The following is a 26,913-nucleotide window of genomic DNA, read 5'->3' on the forward strand; positions in this document are numbered from 1 at the left end:
CTCTGAAAAATATGTTGTCATCCCTGGCAAGAACTTTGTGCTTTTGACATACCTCACACATGACCTGCGCGCAAGAGTACAATCAAAGCCATCTATGTAGCTCATATGAATTTATTTTGGTTACATTTCACTACAGTGTGCTAAAACATTGATTCTTCTACAGTCCAGTGGGTGAACTAACAAAGCTAAGGTTAAGTAATTTATCCTAAAATAACAAAATTATTTTTGTATTTACTCTTGTTCTTTACAGATTTCAGAGTAACTGCATACCTCTCCTAGAGCTTCATTTATTTTCATCTTTTAAAAATGTTCTTATTGAGTTTTGATTTCTCTAACTCATTTCCCAGATTAAGGGGCAAATACTTCCCCCACATTCAAGTTTTCAAAAATAAAGCATTCCTCAGCCTTCGCAGTTCTTTATAACATCGTTAGTTTCTTTCCGAAACAAGCACTAAAATAAACTATCATTCATTTCACCTTGTAAAGCATCTGCATATAGAAGATATTTCTGTTTTGTAAGGGCTAAACATTGTTATCAGTGAGTTTATTTCCAATTATGAAGAAAAGTGCATTTGGGGAAACATAACATTTATAAACATTAAATACACAGGACTTGATTCTCTTCTAGTCTTACTTACAAAGATGTAAAAATAAAGCAACTCTATGGACTTGAATGGAGTGACTCCTGATTTGCACTGATATAAGAGAAAGGAGAATATTTTCTATTTTCATTTAAAATAAGGCACACTAAAAGATATTGAACTGTACAATTTAAAAGTACTTTGACTTTATCAGGTTCATTGCATTTGTAATAATTACATCATATGTATAGTGCATGCATTATATTATATACCCCTTATTCCAGCTGCATATTACTTATTTGTAATTAAATAAAAACCATACATCAAGAGTAGTCTAAGGCATTTCTGCTGTTTACAAGCATATTTGTAAATAAAATGCACACCCTCTATCCTTTAACAGACAGAGTGGGATTGAAATAGTCAAGCAGTGAAAGCTAAAAACAACCCAAATATATTTTATTTTAAAATATTAGTGTTTGAAAAGGCTGTCCGAAGAACCTACATACTGTTCCACATTAATTAAGTTTTCTATGTATTGAACAGTGTTAAATGTGCTGTTTCCATTAGACTACCTATAATGCAGGGAAAAGTGCCAAGTTAGCAAAAATGTGTGGAAACACTAAATCTATACCGTATCCACTGGCATAAATTACTAAGTCTACCTCCTGAAAAGAAATTTGAAGAATGAGTGAAAAGATAAATACATACATAGCAAAACAAATACAGATTCTGAAAAGTAAAATATTGAGGGAAGATTGACATTCCCCCTTGAAAATAGTGATGTAATGGTTTTATGCTTTTATTATTAATGTAAAGTTTAATGACTTCAAAATGAATGCAAAGTCAAACAAGGCTTGTTATTCCCCTAAAAATCTTTACTGTAACAGAAGCCAGTACCCAGATGTTCTGTGGTTAAATCTGTCGCTTCATTGCATAAAAATACCACATACAGTGAAACACATTACTGGCTCTCCTTTATCCAAACCTGGTCAGATTTTTGGATTGTTTTTCTAGCAATCTTTTAACTGACATGAGACGCATAAAAGGTGGTCTCTTACAGATCTGTATGATGCCATCTTAAAGTGTAACCACTTGTAGAAATGAACTGGGATTTCGTTTAGTAAACTGTTATTAAGGTCTTTTCAAAACAAAGTACAGAAGAAAAAAGCATAGTTCTGAGTGTAATAAATTTAATTCAAAATTAAACAAACAAAAAAGACTAAGGACATAGTGGGTGACAGATTGAGCTTACACACACCCCTCTGCCTTTACAATTTTGGAGCTCGAACCTGAAAGACTTTAGGCATCTTCTACTTCTACTGCCCTAAATGGGAGTTGCTACTCAGCACCTTGCAGGATTAGACCTTTTAGTAAATTAATACTCGGAGATCTGACTCTTTCTAATCCTGAACCTCCAATGGAGCTGATATGAAAATTAGAAGCACCTTGTAAAACACGGGAAACAGGACAGATAGTCCATAGTTTTATGCTGGGATCTTCAATTAGCAGCCGAATGTTGAATATATGGTGGATAATGCATCTAAACTTAATTGGCGACATAGCGCAGGCACTACATGATTTTAAACAGCTTGCTTGGCTGTTTGTAACCTAAATGTTGTGGAAACCTAAATATTGTTCCATACTCAGATAATGTTTTCCAAAGCAGTCAGCCAAAACTAAATAGTCACACACAACTAGACTATGGAACTCTTCCTGATATTGGTGAGCAGCCCTATTAATTTCAACCGAACTACTTGCATGAGTAACTGCTCCACAACGTAGATGCTGTTCAGCCCTGGACTGTGTAACGTTTCTGTTCTCAATTACATTGTGCTTATTATCATTGTGCCAAGCTTCCAAAAGAAAGAAAGTTGGTTGCAGCATTATGTAACGTGGTATATTTCCATGAAATTAAAAACATGTCATACACATGCTGTTGGCTCGGACATGTCACGTATGCCATGAAATGCTTCTGCTAATTTGGTATAAGACTGATACAGTTTAGATAGCATGTAGCAGTCTATACACAGATGTGTGACATATCTTCACTTCATTTACATGCATATGACAAAGAGCTGAATTACCCACACTAAAATTAGAGAAACAATTTTTATTTTGCTGTGATCTCTACCGTTTCGTTCTCATCTTGGAAATATGACATGCCTAAAGATGACACTAAAAAAACCCCCAACCAAACAGCAACAAAACTCAAACACATTTCTGGCACATTTTAGAGTTTATACAAGTTGAGACATACTTGTCATCTTTTGACATATGAGAATGTAGGTCTAAGAAAAGTTGTTACAGTTCCCCTTTAAATAGCATAATATGTAGAAGCAAGATTGTGCATATATTCTGTAGCATCAAGTTCTGTTTAACAAGGTCAAAACTGTAGGAGAAAGAGGAGACAACATCAGTCAAAAATCCCTTCACCCTCAAATATTAAACAAATTCTTGACAATGTTCCAAATACATAAAAAAGGCTTTTTCAGTGGTACTGTGAGCTTGACCTCAGCAGATCTACTTCTACAGGCACATATCTCTGCATATCTCCTGAGTAAATATGAGAAAGGCGTGGGGAGCACAAGTTATTCTTGACAAGGATCAACTGAAACTTGCCATTCTTAAAATAGGTAAATCACAGCAATTGGGTGTGGATAGAATAGGAACATGGGGCTTCAAGTGGATCTGAAAATCTCTAATTCCACTTGCTGATAGCATTCATCACCACAGATCTAAGTACTATTTTATGCAAGGTAGACTATGAGTAAATCAGCATTACCTGTCAGCAGCTGATATATAATAGCTCAATATTAGCCTACAGCTGGATATCTTGTATCTGATTCACTGTGATGGGACATCAGTGTTACCCAGATATAACTACTGATTTAAATTTCATCAGATTTAAAAATCAGCAGAATTACATGCGTGTAAAGCTGGAGTAACCACTGCCTTACATGGGCCTTGGCATAGATCCCAGCATTGAGAACGGATTCTCCATTTGAGTCATAAAACCTTGTCTGATGGACTGACAAACAAACAGAATATATTTACTGTTAGGGCCCCTGTCTTCTTCTAGATTTTGTCCAGCACACTAATAGACATCAATAAAAAAAGCAATTATAATGATATAATTCTGTGAGTCTGGGGAAGAAGACACTCTTCCCCACTCTTTGGTTGGGGAAGAAGACACTGAAAACTGCACCAGCGGGTCCCTGAAACCAATAATTAAAGAAACTACCTTATCCCTAGAGTGACCCGCTGTGGCTATTTCTAATGCAGCATTCTGTCATTATGACACTGGCAAGGATATTACATTTATCCATAACAATAAGCACAATGCTTTACCACTTGAATGTTAAAAGGGTCCAGAACAAATAAATTTGTGGAAGTGGCTTTTTTAGATTAGGGACACCCTTCAATTAAATACTTTTTAAAAGAGATAACAGCTGTATCTGCAAGTGATTAAAAGATTATGTATTGTCTTTGTCTGTTCTTTTGAAATAAGTGTAACCCAAACTACATATAATTTGTAGCAATTTCATCTTGCTACAGCCTTCTTTTTAAATTATAGTTACTAATTCAAATGGTGTGACTGCCTGACCTGCTTGCTTCCTTGATGTACCCGTTCACTCTATGTTAAAAAGTGCAGACAAAAATAAAAATAACACAGGCTGTCTGAAAACAATGTTTGTTTCTAGAGTGTTTGGTAAGGATTCATAGTTTAGAGTTGGGGGGGGGGGCTGTAAGGTGTCAGCAGCCAGCTTTCTTTGTCTTGAATAGGAGTGTTTCCCAGAAGGATTGAATATAACTTTATCTAAAACATCTTATCTCATCCTTTCAAAATAAAAATGTATTGGAAGAAATTCAAAATAATCCCTAAAACACATTGACATTGAAAATGGGAATGTAAATAATTTAGTTGTCTCTTTTAGGGTTAAATTTTTTTTTAAAAAAGGAAGGAGAAAAATAAGAACCTTGAGATCCCACTGAAAACCTTAGCCCAGCATTTCAAGTAATCATTGCAACTTCAGCGTTAAAATGTAGTTTGTCTGATATTTATTCTGAGCAGCATGCGGTGAGCTGCGGGAAAGTGTCATACCCAGAGCACTCCCCCAAACAGAGCTTTTAGCACTGTTTGATCAGAGCTTGACAGAAGGGGGGGGGCATTAAAGTACATTAAAAAGCATGACTTTCCCTGGCCTATATCCCTGCCTATTTCCTTCTCACCTTTCCATCCATCCTATTCTTCGAGATAATAATCATAATAAAAAATTAAACCCCAGCAAATCCCCAACAACTGCTCCCGGTGCGGGGAGAGAAAGACTATAGGGAGCCAAAGTGGTTTTTCTCAAGTGGATTGTATTGCGATGCGGCAGAGAAATGCAGGGAGAGCCATTGGGAGTTTAAAGAAAGTAGAAAGAGACACAAAACAAGACTACCGAACGAACGTCACAGAAAAGAGGAAATCTGATCAGAGCCACATGCTCCTGGTGACTTTACGAAGCAGCCTTCCACAGCCGAAGCTGTGTGACCGCTTGATCCACAACCCCACCTGAGGCCCCAGAGATTTGACCGTGCATAGGATGGGAAGAAGGGACAGGACGGGACTGGATCGAGGATTGTGAGAGGGGAGAAATCCAATCCCGTGGGGGAGCGGATGGCATCCCGTTTAGACAAGTATCTGCAGCTGGTATATAGAGGCCTCCAGTGGCTGAACTTGTGTTGATCCCTTCAGCTGAGCTGTCTGCATCTCATCACCCGTATCATCGCTCTCCCTTAGCAAGAAGTACTCATAAAACAAGAGCACCTTACAAAGAGTTTCCAGCATGGCAGCTGGCACCCTGAATAGTTAAAGGGGTTTTAATTGTGGCTGGGCTAATTCTCACCCCTCCGCCCCTGCAGGGAAGAAGCCACAAAAGATCAGACGCAGGATCAGGGCAGACCGACACGAGGTTTTGCTCATTAAATGGGGCTTTGCTTCAATCTATTCATAAGGCAAACGTTTCCTGCCACTGGATCCCCGTGGGTTGGGTTGGTGTGTTAAGTGAAAAGCCCCGCAGCTGGAAGAGGTGTGTGTCTGGGGGGAGGCGGGGCACACAAGGTTAACCAACCAGCCCCCATCCACCATCCTGCTTTCCAAAGCTCATTCCAAATCTGGAGTAAAGCAGCACCGGTGCCTGATCAAGCAGGAACGTTCCTGGTACCCAATCGTCCCATCTTCCTGCCCCTCAACCCTGGTAATTCTCAGGCAAGGCAACTGCTCAGCCCCGGGATTCCCAGGAGTCAGGGGCCCCACTCCTCATTACATTGCTGCCCAAGAGTTCATCCCACTCCCCAGAGTCCTTAGCCCTGCGCACAGACTGGGAGGCAGTCATGGGACCAGATGGGCGACCGCCTAAAACACATCGGACCTCTTCTAATACTCCTGGCGCCCAGTGCGTGGTCCCCCTCTCCTCATAGCCCTGCGATGCAGGACACCCACTGCATGACTCCCTCCCTCCCCATCCATGGGTGACCCTCCTCTCTAACGCCCCCGATGAGCCCCCTCTCCCGGGGTCTGGTCTCAGCTCCTCCCGGGACACACACAAGAGGAACTCCACGTCGCTCCGCTTTGCTTACCTTTAAAAGTCTTGCTCCTCCCGGGGAGGTGTGTAAAAGCCCCGGGCTCGCAGGTGCTGGTTACAAGACACTGGGAACGTCTGTCCTGCTTTCTGGCCTCCCTCCCCCCAAGCACAGCCAGGATCCCAGCGGCAAGGGAAGGCGAGTCCCCGCTTTGCCTTTCAGCGACCTGGGCAAGGAAGCTCAGCCCCCAGGAGAGAGCAGCGGGGGCAGGAGGGCGGACAAAGTTTGCAGAAGCGCACAAGTGGCCCGGGCGGGACCGCGCCAGCCGGCGACAAGGTGTTTTCGGCTCTTTGCAACTCCTGGCGAGCCCCCGGCTGGAGCAGCATCAGCCGGAGGCGGAGAGGGGCAGCGCCGGCCGGCGGCGCGGGGCTGAGGATGCTACGGCGCGGGCAGAGGCAGCGGCGGCTGGGCGAGCAGGGTCCTTCGGCCGCCGCCCGGCAGATGCTCTGGGCGTGGGGCTGCCACGCGAAGCGCTGGGTGACGCTCTCGGCGCTGCGCGGAGCCCCGGCTGCTGGGTGAGGAGCGTGTTCGCACCGAGTGTCACTGGTGCAGCGCAGAGCCGCTCCCCCAGCCAGCCCGCTCCCCTCCCTCCTCCCTTCCTCCGCTCGCTGCCACACACACAGCGCAGGGACACCGAGCTAGGCAAAGCCTATCACCGCCCCGGCCCGCAGGGAACGCAGCCCACCCGGCTGGAGAACAAGGGTGGGGGCTCTGCCAGGGTGGAGAAGCGCCAGGGCCAGGGCTTCCCCCGGCTGGAGAGCCTGGGGCTATAGACCAACTCACCCCCACTAGGGAGTGAGCGCTTTCCGGGCTAGAGCATGGCACTTGGCATGCAGAACAGGGAACCTAGTTTAGCTAGGAGCTGACCCTCCAGGCCACTGCTCATAGGTTCAATGTCTACGGGCAAGCATAGTTCCACTGGCCTCAACAGGCCTGCTCTTAGCCTGGTCCTGCAACACTCCTAACTCCCTTTGTACCTGTGTCCATAGAGCAGCCCACTGGCTCACTAATATATAGTTAAATATACCCTTGCTGCACCTGTCCCAAGTTGGTAAAAGATTATGATTAGCATTGTCTTTAATAGGATCCCCATTGTATAGATGGGGAACAGAGGCACAGAAAGGTTAAGTGATTTGCCCAAGGTCACACAGTAAGTCACTGAGGGAGGCATGTTTCTTTTATAGCACTGTATAAATAATGATGGAAGGAGGCCCTCATTTGTAAAAAAGATGAGTGGATACAAATCTATTAAAGTTTGTGGGTGTTTGGAGACATGATTTTACTTCAGTCGACTAAGGACATGGGGACCAGCTGTGAAGTTTAGAAGTTGATCTCAGTTCTGATCTGAGCTCTTTTACCTCTTTCCAGTATTCTGGGTTGATCAGTTCTGGAGGTTTGGCTCAGACTCATCTCTAGAAGAGCTGTATTGATCTAGATTGATATGAAAGTTTGGGATAGCAACATTACTCAAGAGTCACAAAACAATGAGTTATCCCAAATGAGTGCCAAAAAAAATTATACCACACCACACTGTCATGGGTTCTGCATATGCCAGCGAGAAAAAAAAAGTCCAACAGCTCTTTGGAAAATAGATTCATATTTCTAAATGATATATAACTAAGCCTCTACTTAACTTGCAATATTGCAGAATCTGCAATATTAGGCTTCCAACTCAATTTTGACAGTGGGAGCCCCTGCTTTCAGCCTTGGGCAGCCAACAGCAGAAAAAAAATTTCAGAAAAATAATGAGAATTTATTACTGCAAACAATAAGGTCCATAATTATTTTTCTGCAATTTTCCATGGCTTGTCCACACCTCGGCTGCAATTTTTTTGACTGTCAGCCCACAATTTAAGTAGGGCCTTATATATAATTGGTATAGAAATAGCAAAGAATCCTGTGGCATCTTATAGACTAAGAGACTTTTGGAGCATGAGGTTTCGTGAGTGAATACCCACTTCATCGGCTGCATCCGAAGAAGTGGGTATTCAGCCACGAAAGCTCATGCTCCAAAACGTCTCTTAGTCTATAAGATGCCACAGGATTCTTTGCTGCTTTTACAGATCCAGACTAACACGGCTACCCCTCTAATACTGGGATAGAAATGAGTTGTATATCAAGATGTCAGACTTGAAAAGGACTATTATTCATCCTGAAATTCAAGCCAGCGTTGCTTGGGGAGTAAATTGCAAATTGGGGTAAAAGAGGAAACATTGCTCTAGTTTTTTTACAAAGCGAGATCCATTTGAAGCTGCTCAGGTTGTTGGAATGTTACAAAACATCCCAGAAGAGATAGATGAGTAAGAAAAGAGCAGGTGAAGTAGTCAAGAGTCCATGATAAATGGAATTTATCACATTGATGTCACAACTAGAGACAGCTTTGGCATTTGTGAAAGGAAGCACATGGCTCACTATTTATTGGGGGCAGTAATGTGAAAGAGAATCTGTATTGCTGTGTCTTGGTAATTTATTCTTGAAATTATGAACTGCTGCAAACATATTTAAACTAATCACTAGTAATAAAAGTCTGCTACTGATTTTTCCTAAAGATCAGTTTATTCATTCTTGTTCCTATGCCGGCCCACATTTTGGCCTTTGGAGTACACAAGCTATAGATTTTTGAAGGGAGGATTTGAATATAAATCTAGGGGCAGATCATCAGAGTGTAAATTATATTCCCAGGGAGGTGAGCTGACATAAATATTATAATAGAAAATTCAGTGCTCTAGGGGCCAATTCTGCCAGATAGTTGCTAAAGACACTAGGACTGCTGCAAACTTCCTCACACCTGGCTACCTGAAGGTGACTTAATTCTTCTACAACTGGTAGAATTCTTGCAAGGGGTAGCTCAAAAATACAAAACATGGGATTAAGAAAAAGGCCCCTCCTAGAGCCTTGGTCAAATCATTGAACTTTTCTCCCTTAGTTTCCCTATTTAAAAACTGAGATAATATTTATCTGATTCACATGGTGGGTAGCAACAGGCATTCATAATTAATTTGTGATTGTAGAAAAGCTAATAGTCACCAGAATTCATACACAGCCCTGCAGGGACTCCAAGACCCCCTCTTATTTTGACAATTGCTCTTGGAAAAGGAAATCTTTTCAAATAATGGCATATCTGCCAGAATCTCAGATTAAGTCAGACAGACTTCACTTCTGCCTCAGGGATTCAGGTGGCCTAACGATCTCTCACTTATGGATGCCTGCATGCACACTTTTTATGTAACATGAGTCAGTTAAATTGGGAGTGTGTATAAAGAATGATCTCACTAACTCTCTCCTAAACCATCAGGCCAGCTCTGAACATACTGGAGTGATCTCTGATCAAAGTAGGGGCAGCAGTTACGTTTGGGATGATAGCAGCAACATATTTTTAGAACCTGCCCAAAACGCTAAGGCTGGCTTTGATTTTGCTTCTCTGTGGTCAATAGTAGTAAAATATTGCTGAGGGGGAAGGCGGGGGACAAAACAACTCCCCCCCCTACAGTTCATGAGATTGTGTTATATGCACAAACAAGCAGACTATTTTTAACCTGAGGACAATTTTTAGTGCTATTGTTCTTGGAGTGTATGACTATTTGTGATTTCAGTGGAAGTAAGATAACACACAAGGGATGTGATTTGCTGGGAAGAACAAGTTTTAGATGTGTACAATGCTATTAATATTTGCTGGGTTTGAAAGGATGGTATGAAGTTTCTCAGGCAAAAGAACAATTATACTTTTGTAAATTTAGGAAGCATAAAACTTTTTAGTGAGCAGAAATATAGAATTGTAGTCTAAAGACACATTTTGGGTTTCAATACCTACAGTAAGAATACCAACTTTTAATTTAAAAAAAAAAAATCAAATGATGTTAATCTACAATAAGGAATATTTCTGTTGGACAAAGATTTTTGAAAACCTGTTGATGTTAGGGACTTTTTAACTCCCATGGTCACAGGTGCTTTTTCACCTGAATCTTGCAAAGTAAGTCTTTGCAGGATTGGAGTCAGAGTATGTCATCTAATGGCATGCAATACAATGCAGGTTTGAAAGGCAATTATTTATGTATGTGCAGTAGAGCTGAGTAAAATACAAAACATTTTCTATGAATATTTTTTGAACTTTTAAATTAATTTACTTTGGACATGTTTCTTCTTCCCTGTTTGTGTTCACTACGAACTTTAAAGCAATCTAGTTTTTGTGAGTATTTTTGCCAGTAAAAGTATCAAAGTTGTACATGCAAGTATTAATGGAAATCAAATGATGCATTCACATGTACATTTACTGCCATTAGAAGCTGTTGAGCATTCATTCAGTCAGGGAACAGAAAATTAATACCATGTGACTTATCTGACCAACTGCAAATATCTTGAATATTTGCAATGAGTGCATGGAGTAGATTGCCAGCTCTCTGAAACAAGAACTGACTTTTTATTATTTACTAGACTAGAGTTCTTAGATGCTCCCATCATAAAAATGTATTAATTATTGTCATAAAAATAGTAAGAGTTCAGAAATACATCTATTGAATAAAATTGAACAAATACCTTTGAGAAAATATCAATCAGCATTTGAAAATTTCAAAAGCAGAGAAAGAGGCTGAATTCATCCATTAAATAATTCCTTGCAAATTGTTTTTTCAGTGCTAATTTACCTTAAAGGCATTTTCCAAAAGAAATTTAACACTCATGCTTGCAGTGACAATATTTTTTTTTCCAAAGTGTGTTGTCTAGCATCTAAATGAAAGCTAAGTAGCTACTGAAGGTCTATTAAGTCAATTATCCATAGATTAAAATTTTCTAAATATATGTTGACAAAACAGAAACACTTACAGTCTGATGTGCCAACATTCAGCAAATTAAAGATTCCCCAAGTAACCACTGGGATGGCAGACTAACAAATTCCCACCATAATGGGCAATTAGAGGATTTTTAACTATCTGTCAGTCCATTACGAGGCGCTTTGGGAATGCTTCATGGACCATCAAGGTTTGCTGCCGTACCACCTCAGGCTGTGATCACCTCATCACCTGAGCAAAGCAGGTCCAAGTGGAGGCCTCCATAGAAGTCTAGGAAGTGGAGTTTGAGATTCTCTAGTTGTCACTTTTCTAACTCAGCAGAGAACTAGTGCTCTGGTATGTCTTAGTGGGACCATCCTTCTGGCTACTGTTGTCTTTCACATGAGTCATAAGCTGAAAGAGCTTGTGATGGCACTTTTCAGTAAAATAGAAGTGTTAATGGTAGTGTCCTAAATACATTCTACTTTGATAATTATATTGGCTTACTTAAGGTTGTCCTGTAGTTTCAATTGCATAAGACAGACATCAGCTTTCTTTCCTCAACTGTTGTGTGGCTTGGAGCGGGTGTGGCTTAAAGTATGATGGCTTGCATGCACCTGACAGGTGGTTGCATTTCAGAGATGGATGAAATAATGGCCTCTGTATACACTGCATAAGTTTTAATCAGACTGATAAATTTGTTGAGTTATTTGAATCTTTGCATTAGCTACACTGCCACTTTGACAACTCAAATCCTCAAAGAGCATAAAGCAATGTGTCTAACACTTCCACTCAGATCATAATACTTCACAACAACCACTACAATCAATGGCAGGACTATAATATTTCTATCAATGTTGTCTTGGATCTACTGTCATTTCAATTATGGTTTCTTATAGATTTTAATGAGACATTTTATTTTCTCTCACAAGAGCAAGAAAACAAATCAAAAGCACATGCAGCAGTTTGAGCACAGCTTGTGATTCAACAGAATATTTATGCTGCATTACTTAAATGCATTGGTGTGAGTAAAGGTCAGGATGAAATGAGAAGACTCAGCAGCAAACAGTGATTTATGTAAATTTAAGACACACCCAATAAGCCAAATCCAGTTGTGGTTTAAAATGGCATGTTAACATTTAAATCAATGGAGTTAAGCCACTTTACACGAGGGCTGTTTTTGATTCTTTATCTGGGGCTGGTTTTGGATTCATTATCCAATCTGTTAATAAAATGTGGACAATATGTATACACATCATGTTTTATTTATTGGGGACACCTTTTAAAGTCTCTTCATGTAGCTAGTTTTATATCTATAGTGTATTCACCCTAAAGTCCTACTGTATTATGAACTGATTAATATAAACACTAAAATATGGCTTATTAAATCAGACTAGTTAACACAGGGCTGTCACATCTCAACTGAAAAACATCTCTTGTGAAGAGAATGTGTGGGTATTTGTTTTAGCTTTGCCAAATCTGAAAAATAGTATAAAACCAGATCAAAAATGAGTGGCTTCACTGTAAAATCCAAAATCTGCATGTGCATGGTAATGAGAAACAGGGCTTCCTCATGTTCCAAGTACTGTTTCGCAAATCTTAATTACATTCTGAGGGGAAGAAAAAAATGCATTATAACAAGCTGTTTAAAAAAGATTAAACGATTTTCTGGATAATAAATTGTCTATGAATCATTTAAATGATTTCAAGTACACAATGGCCCCATTAAAATTTGATGTAAGATTGTGTATTGCTCTAGTTAAAACATGCGAGTTTGTTAAAGGTGAGAAGGTGTGAGAATTCAGTGCACTAAATAAGACATGTAGTCCACTTTGATCCTGAGCACTTGTTCTTTAATTTTGATGGCACTAGATTCTCACATAGAGCTACTCCAGGCCACAATTTCTATTGTACTTTCTCTTTTGTTAATTTTCTTCTTAAGCCCTTTGTCCAAAGCTGTTTATGTAGGTTATTATTTGAAGTATATGTATTATGTATTCTTGCAGTGGCCAATAAATTGATTTCTTGACACTAATGGCCAGATATTCAGACGTGGCATTTAAAATTGTATCTCAAATTGTTTGTCTAATTTGTGTACCCAAAACCCAAGTTATGAACTTGCACACAAAACTTGTTACCTGACATGTGCAAATGCAGCCTGCATACACAAGTTTGACTTTTTGCATATGAAAAATCCTAAATTGAAAATGACATCTACAGTTCTGAGGTCCAGCCTAAGGCCCCCTTAAACATTTCTCTCCCTCTTTATATATGGTTTTAACTTAATATGTATAGGTAAAAAAAAGACCAAACAAACAAAATCAGAATAGTTTTAAACTACTGGGAATTTGGTTTTATTTTATATTTCATGACTCAGAAGGAATAGCTATTGTATAGAACCTATGACACTGCAAAAGCATTTGTGACACTCTCAAGGCCAAGGAATATAATTCTGGTACCTGTTAATGGCATTAAAGGCTATATATTGCCTTCAGTCTGTGCATGGAACTTCCATCGATCTTAAGGCAATATATGGTCCTTAGGCATCTTGCACTGCCCTTTTAAGACCATTTGGTAACTCCAGTGACATTGGGAAAACAGTTTGAAAACTGACATCATCAGAACTGCATAAAAGTATCTGGAATTAACTAGTGATGGGCTTTTTCTATCATAATTTCCCCAGAAAAAGCAGGATCCACAAGGGATCATGTAGTGCCCACCACAGGTAACGAAATTCAGAATTATTAGGAGGATTAACATTTCTATACAATATCACCATAAATGTATATAGCACTTTATAAGATAACACTGAAGCTACATTGATCAAACTCTCGTAACAGGATTATTTAATTGATGAGTAACTATGTTTGAGAAAATCTTCACACACGGTCTGGAAGGAACAGCTTATTTTATGCATAACACCAAAAAAGAACCTAAAGGAAAATAGCTGGTTATTGGCCAGATCCTGGAAAATAAGGTAACGTTATTGTCTTTGTCTGGAAGAGTTCAAATCATATTTGATTCTCCCTAATTATTGACATGGAGCAATAGAAGACGACAAGCTGGTATCATGACTAGGGAGTATGCTAGTAACTGAAAATAAAAGAAAATGGCCCCTGGGCTTCAGCCTTATTTGTTTTAATTCAAATTCTGCATTATTAACTTTAGAAACTACAAAACACACTAAATTAGGCATGATAGAGCATGTGGCTTCTATAAAATAATAACTAGCAGCTATAAAGCACTTAGATCAAAGAGTGTATCCATCTATGCTAACTTAGATGTCCTACTTTTTTCTCACCCAAGCGCTCCCAGTGGGTGTAACAACTGATTACAACATTTCATGTGTGCTAGACATTCATTTATGCAGGAAAAGGACAGAAAGGTACAACATACCAGTTAGCAAATTACAGCAAAGGCGTTGTTGAAGATAGAAGCTACTGCTTTAAGATTGAATTCAGAGGTACAAATACAGAGCCAAATGAACATACTTCTGGTGGTTATGAGCAGCATCTGACTAACATCTAGACAAACTGAAGTAAACATAAGAATGAAAAGCGTTACACACAAATACAGTAGATGACCAACAAGGGTCTGTTTTTTACAAGATATTTAGACCCTATTCTCAAAAGCATCTAGTTGCCTATCTCCCACTGAAATCAGTGAGTTTTAGTGCCTAGGTGCTTTTGAAAATCCCCGTAGGTGCCTAAATACCTTTAAAAATCTGGCCACAAGTGCCTTTCAAGCCATGGTGCTTTGTGCAGAGTTCACCACATGGTTGAAACTTTTCATTTCTCTCTGAGGTGTTGGTTTACATCACACTTTCCCCATAGAACAGGGATTTACTATTTTTCCTTTTGAAAAGTTGCATATTAGTTCCTTTCTGACATCTAACATTTAAAAAAAGAAAAATAAGTGGAGAGAAGTGTTATAAACCAAGGAGAGCTGCTGTTATAAGAGTGTCATGGAACTGTAGAGAGAACCTGGGATGATTCATGCAAAGCCTGTTCTGGATGTTTCCGGATTCTGGAAAGCCTCTTCTGGAAGTTTGGGCTACAGAAAGATACTTTAGATGCTTTTGAACTTTGGAATTTGTGTCTAACAGCTTTCAGTTTTAGAAAACTCATTCTAGGTAGCTTCAAATGAGGCTGAAGCTACTTATTGGTACCAAATAATTCTCCCATAAAAGACTCCCAGTGGTGCAATCCTAATCTGAACGGCACTGGGTCCAACCTAGGTACCAGGGAAATTTGTTGCCATGGAATCAGATAAACAGAAAGATTAAACATTGATTGCGTGCTTAAACGCCAAGCCTAAAGTAAGCCTTAGAACTAATGGGCCAAATTCTGCTCTCATGTACTCAGAGCAACTCCACTGATGTTAGAAGAGTTACATAAGGGTAATAATTCAGAAATACTGGCTAAATTCTATTCTTTCCTATTATAATGTTGTATAACTGGTGTACAGTCATTCCTTCTTATCTTGAAGTATTCTTAGGACAGGTTGCTACACATTATACTCTTGGAGTGGGAGGGTAATCTCATTGTTGCCTGCACCACCCATATTGAAGATAAGCATAATGCCTTCCCAGGCAAACTGTTTACACTATTCAGTAATGTATTAAGTTAGTTATTTGGTTACCTGGATAACAAATGTGCTTCTGAAAAGGTTTGAGACAGTTCTGTGGGCTGCCATGGGTACCTGCATAGCATATACTGAGGTACCCGGTGGCAGTGGCGTGTGAATGTATCTGTGGTTTCTGAATACACATTATTATTCTTTTGGAAAAAGTTGACAAACATGCTTAATAGACAATCACACTTAATACTTGTTTTCCTTCCCACACTTAAAGGTTTGAATAACTTTTTTGTTAAGCACTGTAAGCTTACGGTTGGTTTCTTTCCCCCCTTCCCAATGGTATATTTCTCTCTCTAACCCATTAAGCAAGCTTCTCAGTGCACTGACTTTAGACATGTTTTATAACTAAAGGTGTTTTAAGTTGTTTTAAATTATTGTCCGTGAAGTGGGAGAGGGATAAATTTAAGAATGAACACAGCAACTTTTCAGCAGGCTCCCTCACCTCCAAACTAGAGATAAAAAAAAAAATCAAAGAGGGTTGAAGCAGACAAATATGGATGGCTGCAGAAAAGCATTTCTTTCTCAGATATGGAAGTTTAACCCCAATGGAGTTGTCCATTAAAGGGAAGCATCTCTAAAAGTCAGAACTGTCGTTCAGTTCAGCTCTGACATGAAAAATTCAGTGCAGATCTGTTCTACATACTATTTTATCAGCTTTTCCAGTAACCTCTTTGGAAGAGCTTTATCCATCAAAACAACAGCTCCATCTAGTGGGTTATCATAAAATGGTCAAAATAGCACGGGATAGCGCTTTTTTCTACGGGCCAAATCCGGGCCACAATGCGGTTGATGATTATTTTACTATCTGATTTGTTGAGAGCAAGATTTTGTCACGAGAACAATTCTAACAAACAGCTCTCTATTTTCCATTTTTAAGTCATATTTTAATTGTTCACTTTATTTTTATATAACTAAAGTATTCTTTTCACAGCTTGTGCTCTGTGTGTGTAATTATAAAAGCATAAAAAGATATTATAAAAGCATTCCCACCACCTAAACATTTAGATCTTGCAAGACAAAGTCACAAATAAGCTTTGGTGAGAAAGTCTCCCTCTTTACGCAACATGAAAATAACCTATACAATGATCTTACAGCATTTTGAAAATATTAAATACACTTTACAACATCCTTATGAGGCAGGTATTATCATTTTACTGATGGGGAAAATGAGGCACAGAGAGTGTAAGTGACTTGCATCAGGCAACACAAGTCAGTGACAGTATCAGGAGTGGAAACCATTCTCAGTTGCCTACTCCAGCCTATCTGTATAACTCACCTAATGGGACAAACAGATATTCCAGAGAGAGTTTCCAGATTTGTTCTTAAGACTGTTGTTATAGTTGTGAATTCAATAATAGGACATTGAGTCAGTGTCTAGTTACTATTACGGATATTTTGCTGAGTTTACTTACAGAAGCTATTTCAAGGATCTGTGCTTCCTGTCTTAAGTTAATGGAAGTTAAAAGCCAATGCAGAAGATTACAAATTAATTCTAAAACTGAAAAAAACACTTCATTGACTTTATTGGCCAGGAAATCAATAACTAATATTTGATCTGTAATATTTCCCTCCTTGTTTTTGCCCAGTACAGTGTACCTGGGTACATGTGCAAATCCAAAGAATACACAGTCATGTAACAACTAGAAAAATTAGACTATATAGATACCCACCACACCAGCAATCTCTTCTTGGTTAAAAAAAAAAAGAGCATCGTGTATAGGAATAAAGGAGTAGCCCTTTAAATAGCTTCCTGAGCCCTCTAGTGGAGCTCACTGTGTTCTATGCGATGGGAGCCACCAGAAATCAGCCAAAGCAACAAGATGCATATAGCTAAGCCTTGCATGTTCATGTACAGTTAGCAAACATTGTTAATGGAGTTTTCCCTTATTATTAATGTTTCATAAAAAACAAAAGACAGAGAGAAATTCTATTTACAGTTTCCTGGGGGAAGCTCTGCAGCACACCAGAGGATTTCCAAATAAATCTGTTTTGAATATCCTGAGAACAGTGAGGATTGCTTGAAGATGGACAGTTAGCAAAGATAACTGGAGTAAGAACTGAAGAGATGTGTGGTCTTATGGAGAACCATGGTAATGGATATTCCTTAAGATATTAAGAAATCTGTGTAGACACACAACCAAAGTCCTAAAGACCAGCAAGGAATGGACAGGATAAACTTATTGAATCCTCCCTCTCATTTTTATAATGCCGATTGCAGGAGCACAGAATCAGATAAACCAGATATACAGGATGAAAGAATATTCTTGAACTAAAAGCCTGGAAAAACTGGAATCATCTACTTAAAGATAGGTTACTCTATGTAGAGTCACTGTAAGCATTTTTGGACAGGCCAGTGAAACAATTTTTCATGCCTGATCAGTTTGCCCTCCAATCTTCACACCCAGCAAACATAACCAACATTTGTCCATTGTAAACACCACTAGACCTGAGGATTCTGAAGATGGTTATCAAGATGATTCTTTGGGACAACCCAACATTTAATCAATCTACTTTAATATAAAAATACACATGCAAGAATTTTCATGAACCCCAAACCACCTATTGCAGGAGAATTGGAGTCCAAGCAGCTAGGGGTAGGGTTTATACAAACATGACAATCTTTTAAAAAAAAAAAATTGTAAGGGAGAACTATCCAAATAAGCCAGGTCTGGGAGACCACTGCAGAGACCCACCTTCTGGCGACTATAAACACTAATACAGCTATATGCAAACATGCACTGCTAAAACTAGGCAGTGAGGAAGCACTATTATTATAATACCCATTTTACAGTGTAGGAAAGATTAAACTCCATGAACAAGGCTGTAGATAGAGTACATGTTAAAGCTGAGGTGGGGGTTAAAATGTAGGCATCTTTTTGTTTTTCGGCCCATGCTCCGTCCAGGAGACCACACCAGCCCTCATGTTGTTGAGCTGCCCTTCTGGAAGCAGGTTTGGAATGACCTTAGTCTCACCGGTGGCAGCCTGGGCAGCAGTGCTGCTCACAGGGGTGAGGTTCCTCACCCAAATCAAGGGACTCGCATCTATAGATTCAACAGTCCCCAAAGGGCAGCCCTGTGTGGTTGTGTGACAGAGTGCTGTACTCACCATAGTTAAGGCACCTCCTCCTGGGCATTCTGGGGAACAGCTCTCCAGGTTGACATTTCTCCCCATGGCTCCCTCCACCTCTGTCTCTTTGTCTTCAGCCCCTCTCTTGCTCCAGGAGCTGCTGTGGCCTCTTTGTGACTCAGCCTGCCTATGCATTGGGGAACCCAGGCCTGCCCTCTACTCCAGGTTCCAGCTCAGGGATCCTCTACTCAGCAGTCAAGGTCTGTTCCACCCTGTACCTTGGTGTATTTCCCTGAGCCCTTTCCTAACCTACCTGCTTTTCGTTCCCTCTCTGGGCCTGCCAGCTTTACTGCTCCCTCCTCCCAGAGAGCAACTGCAGCCTGCACATTTCTGCAGCCTCTCAAATACTCCTCCCTCTTTCCAGGGAATGACTACAGCACTACCATCTGTTGCCAGCTTCTGGGCTTATATAGGCCTCACCTGTTCCTGCCCAGATGACATTCTTCTAATTAAGGCTTCTCTTGCCCCTTAATCCCCCCGCCCCATCTTGCTGCCTCATAGACTAATTGGCCCCTCTGACCTGCCTTAACCCGGTCAGGGCAAGTGTGAGGAGGACACCACATCACAGAGGGAATGTGAATTAAAACAAGGTCCTTATATCTTAAAAATCAGCAACCAGCTTTCATCCTCAGGTAAAGGTTTGCATTGGTTACATTTTCAAGGAGCTTTGAGAGCTTCTCACCTTCTAGCTGCAACAAACGTCCTTTAAAATAAAAATAATGGAAAACTGAGACTGGCTCTAACATTTCCAGGTACAGTAGAACCTCAGAGTTATGAACTGACCGGTCAACCACACACCTCGTTTGGAACTGCAAATATACAGCAGAGACAAATAAAATAAAATAAAAATATAGTACTGTGTCAAATGTAAACTACTAAAAAATAAAGGGAAAGTTTGAAAACAGATTTAACAAGGTAAGGAAACTTTTTGTGCGTGTTTCATTTAAATTTACATGGTAAAAACAGCATTTTTCTTCTGCATAGTAAAGTTTCAAAGCTGCATTAAGTCAATGTTCAGTCATACACTTTTGGAAGAACAACCATAATGTTTTGTTCAGAGTTATGAACAACCTCCATTCCTGAGGTGTTTGTAACTCTAGTTGTGGGGTAGAGGCTGGCTCTGATTCTGACTCTAACTGAATCAATGTAATATAGGAATGAGAGCTTTCTTCCCACCAAAGGTAGGATTTGAAGTTTACTTCTTTCCTGCCATGTTTAACGTTTCAGAAAGAAAGTTGTGGGAGACATGAATTTGTTACAAGTATTAGTTTTTCTGGATATCCTGATTGCATTTGGAAGAACTCTGGCTGAAGATGAAGAAAGATTTCTAAAAGCATTAGACTGGTTAGAAGCCTATAGACTGAAGCTATTAATTGATAAATACCACCTCTGTCAGAGATCAGTCAAATAGGTGGGTCATATTGTGTCTTAAAAAGATGAAGGTACAGATCCTGATAAAATATGGGCACACACTTATATGGCAGTGCCCACAACATTATATAGACATCAAGATCTTCCTACGATTTAGTGGCTACTACTCCAGATCTGTGAAGAATTATGCTGTTAGTGTGAAGCCATTGAATGAATACCAGCCCAGCACAGAGAAAAGGAAATGCAAGTAAAAAACTAAGAAGTCACAAAGCTTCTTGAAAGGGTTGCCAACTTTCTGATCAAACAAAACCGAACACCCTTGCCCCGCACCTTCTCCGAGGTCCCGCTCACTCTATCTCCCCTCCCCTTCATTGCTTGCTCTCCCCCACCCACCCTCAGTCACTCACTCACTCATTTTCACCATGATAGGGAGGGTACATTTTTGACCAGGTGTTCTGTTGAAAACTGGATACCTGGCAACCCTACTTCTTGAACAGAAACATTATGATCCCTGGAAAGCCTTTGGGACCAGATGAGATGAGACAAGGCCTTTCAGGGAATAAACAACTCCTTAATTCATGCCCCAGTCCTAGTCTTTGCTGAACCAAACAAGCCTTTTATTCTACAAATTAATGTTAATTTTGAAGGTATGAGAGCAGTGCTAAAGTAAGAAGGTGAAGGCAAATGAGAAACCTGTCACTTTTGCCAGCTGAGAATTCTTATAATGAGACTCGATGCTCCATTCACAAGCTGGAATTTTGGTCTTAAAATTGTCTTAAGAAAATGGTCTTAAAACGTGAATGGACAACAATTTACTGACTTATGTCTTAACAAGTGTCAACCTGGATGCTACAGAGCAGAGATGGGTATCCACTTTGGCTAGCTAGGTATGAATTCAATACCAACCAAGGAGAAATTATATAGATCTGATGCATTGTCCTGCCACCCACATGCAATAGAGATGTTGTGATTCCTATGGAAGGAGTAAGAAATGTTTACAGTATAAGTCATCTAGGGTCACAGAAACTTTGGGTCTGGTCTCTGAAAGTGTTCAATTAGTCTCTGAACTCCGTTGTGTTGGATCAACCTCCATTGTCTCAGCGCAATGTGGCTGACTGGCAAGAAGCCCAGTTGTAGGACAGTGATATCCAGGACACACTGACTGCTAAAAAGAAGGGACGAAATCCAGCCAGTCAGTTTAATTGAAGTTAAACTATTATTGAGAGAATGGAGTAAAGCAAAGCTGATCAAGAGAGAGAGCTACACCAAATAACAAATTCAGCAAAACTACTAGTGCAGCCAAGGAAGTGAAGAGCTCTTGCCATGAGAGCCCTGCATGACAACCTTGAACATTTGGGAAGGGAGAGAACTCTGGAATTTATTTGGACTAGGTTCTACTGGCCCTGGAGGGCTAGGAACATTTGCAGGAAATGTGAGACATGCTCAGTGGGTTCAAAGAAAAACTCTAGTCACTAGGGCTACGTCTACACTGCACGATTAATTCGAAGTAGTTTAAACCGATATTACAAAACCGATGTTATAAAATCAGGTTTGCGCGTCCACAGTGCAATCACAAAATCGATTGCTTGCGTCCCTGGTCCAAGGCTACCATCGATTTAAGGAGCGGTGCACTGTGGGTAGCTGTTCCTCAGCTATCCCATAGTTCCCACTTCCGTGTTGAGAGCACAGTGCCTGATGGGGCAGAAAACATTGCCCGGAGTGGGCTGGTAAAGCCTCACCCCTCCCTTTGTGAAGGCAGCAGACAACCTTTGGCGCCTTTTTTCGTAGAGTGCATGAGCAAACGCATAGCACAGCAATCTTTCCCTTTTTTTCACTTGGTGGGGGGGGGGGAAATAAACTGAGGAGCTTTTCCCTGAACCACGCCAGACACTGTGTTTGAACCTACAGCATTTGGAGCTCAGCCAAGAATGGAAATAATTTTCAGAGACTGCTGTGGACTGTGGGATAGCGGGAGTCCTCAGTACCCCTCCCTCCCTTCATGAGCGTCCATTTGAGTCTCTGGCTTCCCGTTACGCTTGTCACGCAGCGCTGTGTACCTGCAGTTTTTTATTCAAACGCTTTGGCATTTCGTGTTCTGTAACGGAGCAGGATACAACAGATTTGTCTCCTAATACAGCGATCAGACCGAGTATCTCCCGTACAGTCCATGCTGGAGCTCTTTTTGGATTTGAGACTGGCATCGCCACCGTGCGATCAAAGCTCCACGCTGGACAAGCAGGAAATGTAATTCAAAAGTTCCGGGTTCTTCCTGTTACCTGCCGCTGCATTCCGAGTTCAGATTGCTGTCCAGAGCGGTCAGTGGTGCACTCTGGGATACCGCCACGCGAAGGCCAATAACGTCGATTTCGTCCACACGAACCCTAATCCGAGTTAATCTATCTAATTTAGCGCTACTCCTCTCGTTGGGAGGAGTTCCGAAATCGATTTAAGGAGGCGGTAAAATCGATATTAATGACGACGTCATGTGAACGGATACAGCGTTAAATCGGTATATCGGCATTACCGATTTAAAGTCGCAGTGTAGATGGGCTGTGTGCCGGAGAACATTACCAGCAGCAGACCTAGATGTCAGTGGCATACCACACCCAATTCTAGAAGTGGACAAAAAGAATGCTGGAAATTTTCTAGCATGACTGACTATATTCATTATACAAACAGGCATATCCAACCCAAGACCATAGAGACCCGCTGTTGCTCGAAGTGCTAGGAGAAATAGATTTCAGTGTATGGATTTCTAGAAACTTGGATATGCATCTGTACAAGCAAGGGATTTTGAAAGTCACCTCTTGAAAGATGACAGAATTAAGCCCAGAACAACCCCTATCACGCAAGGTGATTCTCAATCAGAGCAGTTTAATTAGATCAAGGGGTCGGCAACCTTCAGACATGATGTTGCTGAGTCTTTATTTATTCACTCTAATTTAAAGATTTCGCATGCCAGTAATAAATTTTAACATTTTTAGAAGGTCTCTTTCTATAAGTTTATAATATATAACTGAACTATTGTATGTAAAGTAAACAAGGTTTTTAAAGTGTTTAAGAAATTTCATTTAAAATTAAATTAAAATGCAGAGTCCCCCAGAGCGGTGGCCAGGACCTGGGCAGTGTGAGTGCCACTGAAAATCAGCTCGCGTGCCTTCGGCATGTGTGCCATAGGTTGCCTACCCCTGAATTAGATCTATTTGAATACGCTAAAGACCTTATGACTGGAGCAGAAACCAAATTGGAGTCAGCATGTTGCATTTTTGGTGCATGCATACAATTCCACAAAGAATGTTGCTACTGGAGTCAGGCTGTATTTCCTGATGTTTGGGCAAGAATCTTGATCCTCTATAGACTCATGCTTTGACATATCAGAGAATGGAGATAGCTTATGAAATGCATCATCACAATGTTGCCCATTTAAGAGAAAAATTAAGAAATGCTTGCTGCCTAGCTCTAACTGGAGTCCATAGGAGCCTTTAGAAATAACCACTAGCATGATGCTAGGGTGTATTCCCAAATGCTCCAGCCAGGGGATGGAGTTCTGTTGAAAAATATGGGTGTTACTGGCAGACACATGATAGCAGACATTGAAGACACTACATTACGTGATAGTGGAAACATAAGGAACTCTTCTGGTATACAAGATCAAACCTGAGACAAGGCAGGGTCAAATAAACATAGAACATAGGAATCTCCTGTTACCCATAGGAGATGTTCTATAACTTTGGATCTGAGCAGCAAAAGGGTGCTGGAAAGAAGTCATCACACAAAACTGATGTAACATACACATCATCTGGGGGCAGTGTTCTGTCCCATCTAGTGACACTGAGACCACTTAAAGAGAGTTAAATGAGTCTGCTCTAAAGCCTTAGCTAACAGCCAGTCGGCTTTTAGCTCATGCGGTACAGGCTTAGGCACTAAGCTCCAGAGGTCCCTGGTTCAATCCTGACCACCAATGCCTGGGGTCTGTTGGTGTTACGCTTGCAGTAGGCCTCCTGGAGCTAATCAACCACTACCCCATGTGGACAGTCATGGAAAGGAGCCTGATGTACCCTAGTGTGGAGACCAGTTTGTGGCTGAGTCCTTCCCCTTCACTGATGTATAATTATTGTAAAGCAAATAGCAGCTGAAAAAGAAAATCTAGTGGCCAGTACTTTGAAGTTCTGGCTATGGAGACACCATTAGCCTAGAAAAGAAAATATTCTGAGTGGGGGAAAGTCTTTGGACTGGCACTGCTTTGGGTGAGGCCTGATGAAGCTGGAGCTCAATGGCATTAAACAAATCATATTCACTCTCTGTACTACACTAGCCACTTGAGACAGTGGACACTGACCCTTGGCATATTACAGTTAAAACTTTTAGTAACCACATCCTGTGACTGGGGCCAGTAAACAGAGAGCAACCTCTTACCAACATTCCTGTGTCTCAGTCTTAGTCCACTTAGTGCACTGCAGGACAGTTGCTCCTACTCAAATTAAGGACCATGAAAAGTTGTGTGTTAAGGAAACACAACACGTACATTGGGAAAAGAGCATGTGTATACTTCTGTGTTTGTTTGTAAGGCTCAAATCTTCATATAGGTATATACACACTTGAATGGACATAATTTAGCATGCAAGTATCCAATGTGTGCACAAATGGGGATTCCATACACGTGTACATGCAACCCACATCTCGCATACACTCACAGTGCTGAGTACTTGAGCTATGTGCATGCATTTTTTGCATGTGACTACGGAGAAGTCATGTAGAATTTAATAGTGACAAAACCAATAGAACTGTATAGAACTTCAATAGGTGTCTATAGAATGTATTCTAAAAGACTGTAGAATGAAGAGAATAAGAGAAAAAATTTTAAACAGCCTATAGAATTTAATAGAAATTAATATCCCTTCAGTAGAAATGTATAGACTCAGTCAAATATAGCATTCTAAACAAAGGTTAGCCAGAATGAATAGCATATATTTAGTGATCCTGAAGGCCCTCGGTATTATAAATACAACATATAGTATTGACATATCATCTAATTTGTACGACTCAATATACATTATATATTTGTCATTTTCTTTTAAAATGATGATGGAAAGAGCCAGCATGTTCAAACATTAGGCAGGCTATTAAAAACGCCCAGACCCACAATGATGGGGAGAAACTAAGTTGAGCTGCGGAGCTAGTTAGATTTTCATAACATGGATTTGGTTCACACTAAACTTGAAAGCTGTAAGGAAGTTCACTTTCCTACCAGCACCCTTCACTCCATCCACCACAGAAAGTTTTTTGTTTGCTTTTCCTGTGTGTCTCTTATCCATGATTTAATGGTAACACCTGACTACAAATGGGTTGCAAGTGCTTTATAGCTTCAAAGTTTGCACTCACTAAAGAGAACACTTTTATTAATCAGGGTTCAGTTCTTTGGGGCGGGGAAGGGGGAAAGATTTCTATCAGCACAGCAATAGCATTCCAAGCCCCCTGCACATGGGAATTCTACTTCTCAACTCTCAATTGGCTCATAAAATGTAAAGGGATGGTTTGCTGTGACTACAAAGCAAAAGACTTTAGAGAAAGGAGTGAGAAAACCGGACACTGTCATAAGCATCTGTGGAACAGTGAGAATTTACGGAAAGTTTGTCAGTAGCAGCCCTGTCAAAGCATCTCCATGGGAGCACTATTAAATTAATGGCACACTCAGATTAACCAGCACTTTTCTGGCAATATATTTTATATGGCTCAACAGATATATGTTAATACAAAGCCTTGGTTAACAGGTGTATTCCTATACTGGAGACTTTTTTTTGAGGGGCGTGGGTCAAAGACATCCTAAATCTATTGTCTACCAGGCTAAAATAGATACACAGCACTAATAGTCTGCCCCAGCTACACCCATAGCCCCAAAATACCTGGCTGCTTCTGCAAAAATTATCCATAGTGAAATATTTAACAATACTGCTATTTAAATTGTTGACATTAAGCACTAGAGAGAATATGATTGGGCAAGTCACATATATTGCTCATTTGGACCAAATTCATTCCTGGTATAAATCAACTGACTTCTGTGGAATTAAGATCTCTATTTGAATGTCTGTTCTATGCTCTTCCATCTAGATTCATATACCTTGTGCATCGCCATAGCATCCTAGTCAGTGTGACTATGTCCTCAGTGGAATTATATCAGGGATAAATTTGGCCCATTATTTTGATCTGCAGATTCAAGGTATGTCTACACTGGAGCTAGAGATGTAATTTCCAGCTCAAGGGTGTGTGTGTGTGTGTGTGTGTGTGTGTGTGTGTGTGTGTGTGTGTGTGTGTGTGTGTGTGTGTGTGTGTGTGTGTGTACTAGCCACCAAAGTACATATGTTTAGTTTTAGATGGATCAGCAAAGCAATGATGTTAGTATTGTGTGACCCAGCCAGCACCTGATCAATAAACCCTGTAGGTAAATCTCAGGTTAAGTTTGGATAGCACCTAAATGTTCAGAAACTCGTCTGAGCTTTATCTGAATATTAGGACAGGCTTTCTAGCAATATTTCTAGTACCTCTAGTTTCTGGTCTGGTCTGCAGCCTCCAGGCTGAATGTGAACCGGCAAGAAGAGACTCAGCAAATATAAATATTTTTGTAGATGTGACCTGAACTTTCTCTAGACTCCAAGAGCATTCAGTTCAGGTCAAGTCCTAGTTTGGGGAAATGGTCAAACTGGTTTTTATTAAATCCATGCCAGTTTGCCTATTCTTAGGGCTACACTGTGGCTTTAAGCCACTGCCACAGTTAGCGGGGGCCAGTGGGAGCTGGGTGGGCACCAGCAAC

At 40.4% G+C, this 26,913-nt stretch overlaps 1 protein-coding gene across 1 annotated transcript in view; it reads right to left on the minus strand.

Moving 5' to 3' along the window:
* The window catches only part of NDNF (neuron derived neurotrophic factor), a 28,136-nt gene extending 21,603 nt beyond the window's left edge, over window positions 1-6,533 (minus strand). Inside the window, exon 1 of the mRNA XM_032762533.1 lies at window positions 6,204-6,533. The gene's annotated coding sequence lies outside the window, so the exon portion shown is untranslated. The remainder of the gene's footprint in view (window positions 1-6,203) is intronic.
* Window positions 6,534-26,913: the final 20,380 nt, after the last annotated feature.

The sequence above is a fragment of the Chelonoidis abingdonii genome, chromosome 5 (assembly GCF_003597395.2).
Source record: "Chelonoidis abingdonii isolate Lonesome George chromosome 5, CheloAbing_2.0, whole genome shotgun sequence".
NCBI classification, from domain to species: domain Eukaryota; kingdom Metazoa; phylum Chordata; order Testudines; family Testudinidae; genus Chelonoidis; species Chelonoidis abingdonii.